At 35.4% G+C, this 14,162-nt stretch overlaps 1 long non-coding RNA gene across 1 annotated transcript in view; it reads right to left on the bottom strand.

Annotated features, from left to right (window-relative positions):
* LOC104876266 overlaps positions 1 to 14,162 on the bottom strand; it is an 83,881-nt gene that overhangs the window by 43,388 nt on the left and 26,331 nt on the right. The window lies entirely within an intron of this gene.

The following is a 14,162-nucleotide window of genomic DNA, read 5'->3' as shown; positions in this document are numbered from 1 at the left end:
AATAACGTTATCAAAAGATTAAAATATCATTAGATTCTAAAAATAAATTCTTTAAAAGGAGCTTTTGTGCTTCTTGGATTTAAGAAAGTATTGAGTCTTTAATCTCATGCAAATAATAATTTTCTTAAATCTCAGTATAATTTGGTTCAAAAACTTTCACTCTTATGTGTATTATTGCAGTCAGTTATATTATTTAATAATTGGCAGTTCTCTACAGTGAATCAAACATTTAGAAATGTAGTTCTTATCTAGTTGGGTGACTTTTAAAATTCTTAATATTGAAACAATTATTTTTTTCTTTGTGTTCAATGTGGAAGATTCCATTTTAACATGTGATTCAGCAGACATATTAGCCATAATGATGTTTAATAGTTGCACAATACTTTCCTCCTGGGGGTAGTTCCAAGCACTCTACAAAGTAAAGAGAAGTGATAAGCAAACCTCAAAGATCACAGCATTCACTCCTGAAATGCTGTCACCCCTAGGGTGAAATTGCCACTGCTTAATAGTTCAGTGATGTTTTATGCTGCTTAGAGGAAGTAAGAAAGAGCTAAGTCACACTTCCAGGAAGCTGAAAAAGAATTTCTTGTTTCAGCAATGTATCCCAAATCTATGGGAAACCTCAGACTCAGGCTCTGCCCCTTTGTGTCCAACTGAAATAGCATGGATACTGGAGTTTACAAAAAAAAAAAAAATCAAGCCTATATATAAGTTAGGCTTTCTTTAGGACACGAAAGCTAAAAATCTGTATTTTGAGTCTATAAATGCAATGGTCAGACAAAATGGAGAAAATTTAATTTATAGAGAAAAATAATTTGGATATTTAACAATGTATTTCTTAAGAAAATGTTATTTTTATTCTATTAATTCTGAAGAGAAATAGTCTAAATTGAACTTATAGTGTACTATACAATAAATTCACCGTGGTGGATAAAATCCGACATGATCCCTAGTGATTGCTACTTCCGAGTGCTTCTTAAGCCTCTGTGTTCCTCTTCTTCTTGCTTGCAGGCAGGATTTGTAATCTGCTTCTCGCTGATAGATTGTGGCACCAATGATGGGATGTCATTCCTACTTTATATTACATTATATAAGACTGCGTATTTGCTGCTAGGATGGAGACTCTTGTGAGCTTGATGAACTATATATTTTAGAGAAGCCCGTGTGGCAAAAAATGGAAGGCAGAACATAGGAAATGTGGGCAGTTTCTAGGACCTGAGTGCAGCCATCGGCCAACAGCAGAAAAAATCACGGCCTGAGGTCATTCAGCAGGATGGAGATTAATTCTGTCAACAACCTCAATGTCCTTACAAGAGTCTTAAAAGCATCTTCTAGACCACTTAGGTCTCCAGATGAGAAAACAGCCTGGCCAATACCTCTATTGCAGTTTTGAAAGAATTTGAGCACTGGCACTAACTAAAATATATTCTTAAGCACAGAATATAATGAATTTGCTTCGTATTAAGCCTCTAAGTATGTAGTAATTGTTACACAACTATAGAAAAAAAATACACCCACTGAAGTCGCAAAAATGAGACACAGACAATAGCAAGTGTTGACAAGAATGTGGAACTAATTTTCATGCACTGCTAGAGTGAATATAAATTGAGTTATTTCAGAAAACTGTTTGGCAGCATCTGCCAAAATTTGTATCTATATCTCCTGTGATATAGCAATTTCATTCCTTGATTTCCCTAGATTTGACCAATGGAAGTCCGTTGAGTCTGCCTCTGTTTCCTTTTGACAAGATCCGTATTTCTCTTAGCACTTCCTTACACCCTCACACAAGAAGTACCAGATTCACATTTTGTTTTCCCTGTCCTAGTCCTGAAATCAGTGTAGCCATTGTTACTGAAAGGCCTTACTTCAATCCCTTTCGAAGATTGGAGAGGAAGACACATATACATCTCCACTGTGTGTGTGTGTGAGCATGCGTACACACACTACAGTTTCAATTTTTTGTGTCCTATCAAAATTCATATTGAAATGTAACCTTCAATACAATAGAATTAAGAGACAGAGGATTTAGGAGATGATTAAGCCGTGGAAGTTCTATACCCATGGGTTGGATAGTTGCTGCCTTATAAATGGGCTCCAAGGAAGCAAGTTTGTCCCTTTTGCCCTCCCACCCTGTAATGACACAGGGTTGGTGACTTTCTCCATGTGAAGTCTCAGCACAATGGCTTCATCTTGGAATCACAATCTCCTAAGCCTGATATCTAAGCACTCACGTCTACTAATGACTTGATCTGGGACTTCTTGGCCTTCAGAACTGTGGAAAATAAATTTCTATTATCTCTAAATTGCCAAGTCTAAGATAGTTTTATAATAGCAGCTCAAAAAGACACCAGGAAGTGAGACCATATAATTAAGCACACAAACAGAGCTTCCTGGCAGTTTCATTGTATTCTTTGCTCTCTTGGGTTGTCTTGACTACTTACTCTTTTCCCGTAAACACAGTCAGGTCTTCCCACCGTACACAGATGCCTTTATACAGTATAGTGATTGTAGTTTATGAGACATTTTCATAATCATTATTCCCGTTGAAACAACAACTCTGATAGAGCCAGGGCATTATCATTATCGACTTATAAATGAGGAAACTAAAACTCTTATAAGTTAAGTGTTTTCCAGTCCTGTGCTAATAAAGACCTAACATCCAAACTCCAGTGTAGTTTACTTTGCTCCTCACTTTCTACTTGGGAAAATGTACCATTCCTTGAACATGGCTGGGCACTTCTCTCAGGACAGATGATATGAGGGAAGTCAGGAATCCCGCCGCTTCGGTGTGGCCATTTTACATGCCATGTGCAAAAAGTGAACTCTTCTGTTTCCAAGCTTTTACTGAATAGTACAGCCCCTCATCATTAATTTCTGTCCAAACTAATGTAGTAAACAAGAAACACTTCAAAATCTATTATTTTGAGGACAATCAAACCACTCCAGAACTAATAAAAATACGGCATAAATGTAAACACAGGCAGCCTGTAGTGTTACAAAACCTTATCAGAAAGATTCGATGTTCAATCATTTATGAACTTAAGAAAGGTCTTCCAAAAATGCAAATTATGAGAATGTTATCTTTTTGAGTGGTGTCAGACATTTGAAATGATAATTTTGGGTACAGTGTTTTAATACAGTGCATGCATCTATTTTATCTAATATTATCGAAAACAGTCATATTGAATGAATTCAGTCCTGTATCCATGTGTAGCTTCGGTTTTATAAGCCTGATATGTACACAAAAGATGTAACTTTATGTGACAGTTGTGAAAAACATGGCCTCTCACATTTGCATCACATTTCTTCTAGGAGGAAATCTTCCATGAGCATAGAGAATTGATTTGATTTACTGAAACAATGGGACAACCACAAAACCCCTCTGAGCTTCTTATCCACAGAGGCTTTAGCATAGGAGGCTTATAACTTTTCCTCTTCCGACAGAGAAAAAAGTATATCTTTCATAATTAAAATGGCTGCCCTCGATTAGAATTTCCTTAGAGGATATTCTTTCCCAATCTGCACTACAGGAAGTGTTTATCACCGCATCCTGGTTCCATACTTGGGGCAGACAATTTTAATCAAGCTTTTTCTGACTTTCTCCTATCATTTATTATGCTTTCCATCATTCTGGTGCATAGTCATTTGGTTTACTGAGGAAGTATCATTCAATAAGAAAAGCATGTACTGGAAGTCCAGAACAGATTATGAATCAATGTTACCTGGAAATACCTGTTTTTTATGGTGGTGTAATTTATTTATTTTAATTAATTAATTTCTTGGTACATTTAAGGTGTACAATGTAATGACATTCACCACTGGAAGTTTGCACCTTTACATAATCCATTTTTGGGTGGAGGGGTTTAAGGGAGGGCAGTGGGATGGGGAAAAAAATGGAAATATCTGTTTTATTTTGAAATACTTCAATTTTCTGGTTTCAGTTATACACTATTATCATAATCATTATTTTTATCATCATAATTCTTGGTTTGTTAAGCTCTGAAATCTTTGCTCCTCTTTCAGTATGAAAGTATATACTAGTTACCGATTAACTAATTTGATAAAAGGAGGTCCTCTGCTCTGCCTGATTCTAACATGTGCCTGAATGCACATAAATACTAGGCCTAACTACAGCAAATACTATGATTCTTACTAAGATGGACACGAATTCTAACTGGGAACTTCATTAATTCATTGTCCAAATATGTATTGAAATCTTTCTATGAGCAAGCTAGTCTTCCGGACACTGTAGACTCAGTAGTGAAGAAATCTGTTACAGGACACTGTTCTCGAAAAGCCTCCATGTTAGCATAGGCAGAGGGACAAAAATAAGCACAGAAATTAAAATAAGAATGCAATTTCAAGTCAGGATAAACGTTATGAAAAACAAAATAGAACAATGGGATAGCAAGTAACCAGCAAGATGGGCAGGTACTTCATGATAAGTTGTCAAGATACAGTAATTCAGAGAGGTTGGGGGGAGAAAGGCGTGGGGAGAGACAGAGGGGGAGAGCGTGAGAGAGAGGACACCTGCATGATATGATTAAGAATTAAATCACGCAGATAACTCATCGGGAAGCCAGGGAAAGCATTTTATTTTTCCTGATGTCTGTTTTGACAACTGTAAAATGAAATCTTAGACAAGATAATCTTGGTAGTTTCTTGCCCATTCTAAAGTGGAACTGTTTATTTGTGGCTCTAAAAGTATTTAAAAATACTTTTTGCATTTAAATAATTTCTGCCATATTGAACAGGAAACTTTTTCTAAAGCATACCACGGTTTCCACTTTTATATCCTGTATGATACATAAACAATATATATTATTCAGGTGATTTATACACATTTGCACATATGTTCTCATTAAATTTTGTTGTTATCTTACAATCCATGATTTGAACGTGATGCATCGAGGACTGAATCCACCACATATCAACATTCAGAGTCACTCATTTAATCAGACAGGAATTCACAGACCTCTTTTATCACTACTGTCAGCGAGGTACAAGTCTGGCTGGGACAAATGCACCACTCGTATGTCTCCTAGCACACTAGTAGAGGCCTAACTTGTGCATTGAGCCTTGCTTGTGTCCAGCTATAGCCTTGCCTGTCCCCGCTAGTTGGATGCCTCCATCGCCCATCCAAGGACACTCCAACAACCAATCCTGTTAAGCCAAATACATTACTTCTCCTTTGCCACTCCCTCTTTCAAAACTTTATAAATTGCTGGCTGAACTTATTAAAAGTGGAAGTGTTCCAGAAACCTCCCTGGAGTCTGCTTGGCGATTCCGTGCCTTGCCCTCCCAGTCCAAGCTCCTGAACCTTGTTCTGTGAGTGAGCTCGCGGACAAAAACAACACACTACTGTATCATGAATCATGAAAATACCTAATATCCAAGAACACTTCTCTTCTGGAATATTCCTTAAAGGTTCACATTCTAAATCACAGTACTAGGTCTTTGACAATTCAGTCCTAGGAGAATAAACTCACTTGAAATTCAGCCATCTGTTAACTCTTAATCTAAGTGAAACTTCAGTTCTTTCCTACCATTGCCTAATCTACATTTTTGACCATCAATCTCCATCATAGAGAATATAAAGTAACATCAATATATTCTTTTCCCTGAGTTAGATTAAATAAGAATTCATTTTATTTTTATAATCATAGTTTCTGCCTATTTACCTTTCTTATAATTTGTCCAAGCCATTCTTAATGTATCTTAAGTTATGTGTTCAGCCTTTTATATTTTACTTGTTTGTGTTATAATGTCATTTTGTTTAGGATGTAGAATATATTGAATATGTAATTCATAAAAGAAATACAAGTATGTGCAAAATACGAGAATACATGGTTCACCTCACCAGTCGTCAAAGTAATACAAAATTAGAGCAATGAAAAGATATATTTGCCATCCAAATCACAAGAAGTTCAATAGCTACTATGATCAAGGGAGAGGGGATAAGAATTATCATATTCTAACTGTGGGAAAGTAAATGTGTATAACCTTGCTATAAAGGAACAATCTGTATGGCTCTTCCTTTTCAAATAATTTATCTTAATAAAACAATCAGCAACATATATAAAGTTATATTTAGAAGTATACTTATAGGAATGTTAATAATTTTAATAATTCTATTAATATCTAACATCAAGGATTATAAATTAGTTTAAATGAATTATGGTATATCCATTCAATGGGCTGTTGTAAGCCTATTAAATTTAAAATGTTGTAGAAAAAATATTTAATGATGAAAGAAATGTTAACATGTTGATACACAGACTTAAGACCCGCATTTTTATTATGATCCTATTTTTACAAATATTTTTATAGGAACAAGTAATTTGATTATTTATCTACTCATGAATCTGGATGAGGCACTTGACATATATGTCAGTCTTAGCCTTAATAGTTAACAACATTGTTTTCTCACCTACCAGTATTTTTCTCTTTAATTATGGCATAGTCCCAGGCCCGATTTAGTTCAGTTGTCGATTCAACTCTGTAATAAATTTTCAATTTAATTCAAATAGTCCTTTTCTTTTTTTCCCCTCATTGAGTTTATTGGTATATTTTAGGTATACAGTACAGTTACATTCATCTTTGGGAACTTGTACCTTTATATGACAGGTCTTGGTTCTCATTTTTTCCCCCATACCCTGCCCTCCTTTCACCCCCCTTCCCTATTTACAAAAACTTTATTTCCATTTTCTCATATTTTTTCTTTTCCCTTATTTCCTTTCCCCTACCCTTCCCACTTCCCCTACACCTTTAGCCCTTTTCTTCCTATTTCACATTGTCAATTATACCATTAGGATTTTATGTACTATTATAGTTTTTCACACCAGAGAAACTATTCAGTATTTACATGTGTGTGACTTATTTATTTCACTTAAGAGTATATCCTCAATATGCATCCATTTTACTATGAAAGATTCTAATTTCTCTTTCTTTATGGCTGAATAGTATTCCATTTTATAGAAAAACCACATCTTCTTTATCCAGTCTCCAACTGATGGGTAAATAGGCTGTTTCCAAGTTTTAGCTATTCTAAACTATAAATATGGGTGTGCATATATCACTGTGGTATGATTCTTTTAATTCTTTTGGAAAGATACCTAGCAGAGGGATGGCTGAGTCAAATGGAACCTCTAATCCTATTCTTCAAGTTACCTCCATATTGATTTCCATAGTGGTTGCACCAGTCTGCACTCACATCAACAATGGAGAAGGGCTCCTTTCTCCCCACAACCCTGCCAATATTTGTTATTGATTGATTTCTTTTTCTTTTTTTTTTGTTTTTTTTGTTTGGTACCGGGGATTGAACTTGGGTCCTTGTGCTTGCAAGGCAGGCCACCGAACCGCTGAGCTAAATCCCCGGCCCTTGATTGATTTCTTGATAGCAGGCATTCTTTCTGGGGTGAGGTGGAATCTCAGTGTTATTTTCATCAGCATCTCAAATGACAGGTGTGGAAAATTTTTTCATACATTTACTTGCTGCTTTTACTTCTTTGAGAAATGTCTGTTCATTTCAGAGGTCCATTTTTGAATCGGGTCTCTATATTGGGGGGGCTGGTTGTTTTGAGTTCTTTATATATTCTAGATAATAGTCCTTTGTCTGAAGAGCAGCTGGTAAAAGTTTTTTCCCACATTGTAGGTTGTCTCTTAGTTCTATTGATGGTTTCTTTTGCAGTACAGAAGCTTTTTAAAAAGATGAGATCCCAGTTGTTGATTCTTTGTGCTAGTTCCCATGCTACTGAAGATGTGTTCATAAAGTCTTTTCTTATGCCAATGTCTTCAAGAGTTCTGCCTAACTTATCTTCCAGCAAATTTAGTGTCTTTTTAAAAATATCTAGATCTTTAATCCACTTGGACTTCAGTTTAGTGAAAGATAAGGGTCTAGTTTTAATTTTTGGCAGGTTGAAATCCAGTTTTTCCAGCACCATTTATTAAAGAGGCTATCTTTCCTCCAGTGAGGATGGTTGGCTCCTTCATCAAAGATGAGGTAGCTGAGTACACCTGGAGTTGTTTCTTTATCTTCCAATCTATTTCACTGATTCTCAGGTCTGTTTCTTTGCCAGTACCATGCTGTTTTTATCACAGTGGTTTTGTAGTATAGTTTCATATTGGTAATTGTTATACCCGCTGCCATGTCTCTGTTGCCTAGGATGGCTTTTGCTATTCTAGGTCTCTTCTAGTTCCATATGAATTTTTGGATTATTTTTTCTAGTTCTGTGAAATATACTATGGAAATTTCTATTGGCATTGCATTGAATCTGTGTAGCAGTTTTGTTAGAATGACCATTTTCACTATTTGATTCTTCCTACCCGGGAGCAGGGGATATCTTTACATTTTCTTATATCCTCTAAGTGGTCCTTTTCTTATAATAGTGTCAGTGTGACTTAAAGGGAAAGTCTGTGGATATATATGGGAGTTACTTTTGAGAAATGCTCTTAGGGAATCACACTGGAAAAGAAGGACTCATACATTGGCTAGATTTTATCTTGTTTCAATATGATACAAAGAACTATTCCATCAATTTTTTTTGTCCACAGGAATAATTAACAATTTCTATCACTTTTTATCCCTTTGTATAAACCAGTGTTTTTGTTCAATTCTAATTTTCAGTCTGAAGTACTCTATTTAGCATTTCCTGTAGAGTGGATCTGCCAGAGATGAGTTCTTTTGGTTTTTGCACATCTAAAAAGACTTTATCTCTTCATTATTGGAAGATATTTTAGCCAGATATAGAATTCTAAGTTAGAATGTTTACTTTTTTACTTTAAAGATTTTTAATCACTCTCTTCTATGTTGTCTTCTATGATAAACCTACCGCCATCCTTATCTCTGTCCTGTTGTACAAAATGTATCTTTTTCTTTAGGCTATTTTTAAGATAGTTTTCTCATCATTAGTTTTGAGAAAATTACTTATGCTATACCAGGATATGTTTATTGTCATATTTCTTACGGTAATAGTTTATTTAACTTTTTGGATCTGTACATTTATAGTTTTCCTGACATTTGAAATGTTTTCTACTACTATTTTTCAAATGCCATTATCTTTTCTGTTTCTTCATCTTTTTCCTCTGCTTTGAAATGCTAATTATGCATATTAAGTTGTTTGACCTCTCACAGACTGACCATTAATGCTATTTTTATTGAATTTTTGCTTTCTATGTTTCATTTTGGATAGTTTTTATTAGTTTATGTTTTAAAATTTGTAAACTTTTTTTCTGCAATGTTTGCCCTACAATTCATCCCATCTAGTATATTCTTCATCTCAGAATTAAAGTTTTCATTTTAGAAATTGACTTGGGATTTTTTTTTATATCTTCCATGACTCTGTTTAACTTTTTCAATGCAAAGAATATGTTGCAATAACTTTTTTTTTTTTTTTTTTTTTTGCACTGGGGATTGAACTCAGGACCTTGTGCTTATGAGGCAGGTGGTGGCACCACTGAGCTAAATCCCAAACTGCAATGACTCTTAATGTCCTCACCTCCTAATTGTAAAGTCATATCAGTTGTGGGTCAATTTTAGTTTATGATTTTTCTCATCATGAGTTATATTTTTCTGCTTTTTTGCACCTGGTGATTATTTTTTGGATCCAGAAATTGTAATTTTTACTTTCTTGGGAGCTAGATAGTTTTCTATACTTAAAACCATTTTTTAAAAATCCTTAATCTAGTATGTAGAATGAAGCTACTTGAGAAGTTACTAGGGAAGAGTTTGATCATTTGGGTTAAGTTCACAGTGTTAGAAAACCCTTCTATCAGGGCCCTGTGAATTTTAAGTCTTTCTATCCTGGTTGATGGAAACAGGCACTATTTCTGGCCATGTTTCAGTACTGGGAACTATTAACTCTAATTCTTTTGAGTGACTCCTCAGCCTTAGTTGGTTTCTACATAAATGTGTGCTGAACTATATTCTGTTGAATACTAAAGGAGAAGTTCGATATCAGTGCAGATCTCTCGTCTCATATACTCAGTTTTATGAACACTAGCAAACAATTCTGATGCTTGTATTATGAATGAAACTGATGTGTTACTTTTGGGTTAAAGACTTTAAAAGAAAGAGTGAATTCTCCATTCATTCTCTCCCTGTTACAGTGAAGTCTGAAATCACAAGTTAAGATAACAGTAGCAAGAGATTGTGTACACTTCCTTAACCTAAATCCTAGAGCAGAAACTTCTACAAACTACCATTCGACATGGAATGTGACAAGAATAAATGTCTGCTAGGTAAAACCACAACAAATCTTGGAATTAATTTATTAATGGAGTACAGTAAATACTTCTTATACAACCAATACACTAAAAAATAATAGATCTTTCCAAAAACAAAGATATTATTTTAATATCTAAGTTGTAATAAGACTGGGAAACAATCTCAACCATTTACAAATAGCAATAATAATTTTAAAAATAATTTTTGGGGCAAAGAAAACAATGTTACAAATCATATGAAAAATAGAAACAATAGAAATAATTCATATAAAATATGAGATGATGCAAAAATCTGTGTGAAAAGGACTGTTAGTAGCTGACTGACTTCAATAATACAAAATGCACCATGACTAAAGAGAGTTTATTCCAAGTATGATTTAACATTAGGAAATCCTCTGGTACAAAGCATCCATATCAAATCAGCAGAGATAAAATAATTTCCACAAAAGCTCTCTTAACAAATGAGGACTAGGAAGGTGCTTCCTCAAAATAGTGATGGAAATGTGTTTCAAACCAACTATCAAGCTTCTAAACTCACAGCATTTTCTTTTAAAATAATAAAAAGACAAAGACTTCCTCTATCAACATCCTTATTTACCATATTTCTGAAAATTTTTGCCAATGTAAGAAAAAGAAAGAAGCAAAAATGGTAATCATTTGGAGAATCTGTTAACTGGAAATCTCAAGAGAATCAACTGAAAAGATTTTGGAAGTAATAAATAAGTTAATTAGCCTGACCATTAGTACATAAAAATTAGACTTTTATATTCCAGGAAAATTCAACTTTGAACAAAGGCAAATTTCCAGATAGCCCACATGTAGGCCTCAAATTTATTGAGGAACAGACAAGAAAACACAGCATAGTGTGCAATTAATATTGAAAAAGCACATGAGATCAGATACTAGGGATACTATCTTGCCCTTAGAAATATGGGACTTAAAAAAAAAAAAAAAATGGGCCGGGGATTTAGCTCAGTGGTTCCGCCGCCTGCCTCTCACAAACACAAAGTCCTGAGTTCAATTCCCGGTACCGAAAGAAAAAAAAAAGAAAAAGAAATATGGGACTTATAAACTATAATGTTTTAGAACCAAAATGTCCCCCAAGAGTGTCATACTTTTAGGGGTGGAGCTTTTGGAAGGTGACATGGATCATGGGAACTTTACTCTCACCAGTGGATTAATCCATCGATGAGATCATAGCTAAATGTGGTTTCAGGACCTAGGGCAGAATTGGAAGAGACAAGTGACTGGAGCAAGACCTGAAAGGGTATATTTTTATCCCAGGCTCTTCCACTTGTGCTCCACCATGTGTGAGCGGCTGTCCTGTACCATGCCCTTCCATCATGCCACTTCTGCATTGGAGCCAGCCAATCGTGCACGGAACTCACTGGAATTTGGAGAACCAAACTAAACCTCCCCCCCTTTAAATTGTGTGTGTGTGTGCAGTATTGTGTCCGAGCAACAGGAAAGCAACTAATATGTAAACTGTTTAATTGGGGAAACAACAGTGACTCTTCTTGCCAAGATTATGATGAAGATTATGACAGAAACTTGCCTTTGGTTACTGAGCTCCCACCTCAGCATTCATGGTTGGAGGTGCAACAGTATTTACTGTTATTTAGTAATGGAGCATATTCTATTTTCCAGAAATGGTTATAGCATTATTTCTGATATCTTATCCTCTTTGACACTAAATAGGAAGAGTCTATTTATTCTCTTCTGGAAATAAGGTGTGATTTTGATTTCTTTAACCAGCTGAATACAAAAGAAGCTATGCTATGTAACTTTCTAGCCTGTCTTAGTCACTTTCCTCATTATTGAGACTCAATATCTCATAACCACAATTTAAAGGAGGAGCACTTTACTTTGGATCATGTTTTTTAGAGGATTCATCGGACATTCTCCTGGCTTTGAGGCTGAAACACCATGGCAAAAGGGCCCTGGTGGGGGATAGCTGCTCACTCATCTTCTGGCAGCCAGGAAGGAGGGAAAGAAAGGAGAAGCCAGTGAGGTAGAGACACCCTTCCAGGTTGTGCTCCAGTGACCAGCCTCTTCTGACAAAGTCCCACCCATCTCCTAACCACACATTCAGCTATGAACTCAATTAGTCATTGGACTGACTAATTCAGTGATGAGTATGGTGCCCCCATGGTCCAATCAACTTCCAAGCACACGAGCTTTCGGGGGACACCCCAGATCTAAACTATAACACAGCTAGTTCATATATTGGACAAAGCTATTTCTTTCTGGGAGGATTGCATTGGGAAAACAGTCACCATGCTATGTAGAAGTCTAAATTAACACGAGACAACATATAGAGGCCAAAATGAGAGAAAGCTGGGGACCTTCAGCCAATGGCCCACATCAGCTACCAGAAATAGGAATTAGGGAGCTTCCGGATGACTTCGGTCTCCAGCCTAGGAGTTCTCCAACTGAACCCCAGATATCAAGGAGCAAAGAGAAGCTGTGTTATAGCCAAATTCCTGAACCATGAACAATCACAAATGGTTGTTTTATGCCACTAAAAGTTGAGGTGGTTCCATTGTGCAATCATAGTAACTAGAACAGAGATAAAAGTTTAAGTCTTGAATTTGTAACTATATGGCAAGTGGCTAGTCCACCACTGCAATAGTAAGCCAGAAATGATTAACACTTTGTTTTATCCATGTTTCATGGAGTTCTATAGAAGGTCAATCTCTGAGAGGTTGACTACCAGTGAGCAGTCGAATTTAGTTACACAAAAAATGTAACAGGAAAAGAATCACATTCAGGACAGCAGCCAACAAAATATCTAGGAGCTAACAAGAAATTTGTAAGTGCTAAATAAGAAATAGGAATTTATTTTCTGAAGGACTGCTTTATCCCAAAGAAAACATTCAATATGGAAAATATATCAGGCTTTACAAACTAATATATAGCATTAATGCAACTCTAATAAAAAATCTTAAAGGATTTTGTTTTGAAGTTTACATATTAACTCTAAAATTCATTTGGAAAGATAAAAAGGAGAATTTATAAGTCTTTGTAAAAGTGGTATCACTCGTGTTTCAATCAGAAGACAGAAACAAATGATAATTTGATCAGGGAAAGTTTGATATTAAGAGCTATAAACTAAGAATTATACATTATAAAAGGCAATTAGAATAATGATAGGTTAGCAAACAAGAAAGGAAGCAAGGTAGAGATTATAAAAATAATACACATAATAATTCCAGGAATTCTAGGTCTGCTGGAAGAAAGAGTTCCCTCTACCCTGGACCCTAATCCAGATCTAAACCTTGCTGAAGGCACAACTGTGGGTTGTTTACCGAGAAATCACTTTGGCATAACACCAGTGAAGCTTGTTTGAAATTTGCATTCTATAGTGCTGGGAAAAACTGTTGGTTCCTCAGTGCTGCTGACTACAGTGCACTTCAGGGGCCAAGTACTGGAGAAGCTATGCGTGCTGCAGACCAGGGCATGCCAGCCTGCCAGAAACTTGAAGGAAGGTTTTATTTTACAGTGTGTCTTCACTGCCCTCTACTCACAAAGATTATCATTATTCCAGCTGTCATAGAAAAATCTTTAAAGGGTACAGCTCTATTTTCCTAGAACACCTAATAAAAGGTGACTTTAAAGCTGAGAGTTAAGAAATTTATTATTTGCACAGATGGTGATTTGAGTCATTATGATTTGATATTAAAATACATCTTAAAATTATAGAAATGAGAAAAACATGAGAGTAGCACAAGACTAAAGATACTGATCAATGGACTAGAAATAGTGAAAAAGCTCACTGATTTCAGATAGACATAAATGTATATACAAATACACGCACACACACACACACATATGTAAGCCCACACACATAAATGTAATAAATAAAAGCAGTGGAATTTCAAATAATTGAGGAAATGAATTATTACTTTCAAAAAAATTACATAAAGTAAGAGTCTTAT

This window comes from Fukomys damarensis, unplaced genomic scaffold (genome assembly GCF_012274545.1).
Source record: "Fukomys damarensis isolate Sample0158 unplaced genomic scaffold, DMR_v1.0_HiC HiC_scaffold_15, whole genome shotgun sequence".
NCBI lineage: Eukaryota > Metazoa > Chordata > Mammalia > Rodentia > Bathyergidae > Fukomys > Fukomys damarensis.
The sequence above is the reverse complement of the archived record's forward strand: the minus strand, read 5'-3'. Positions and strand labels throughout refer to the sequence as shown.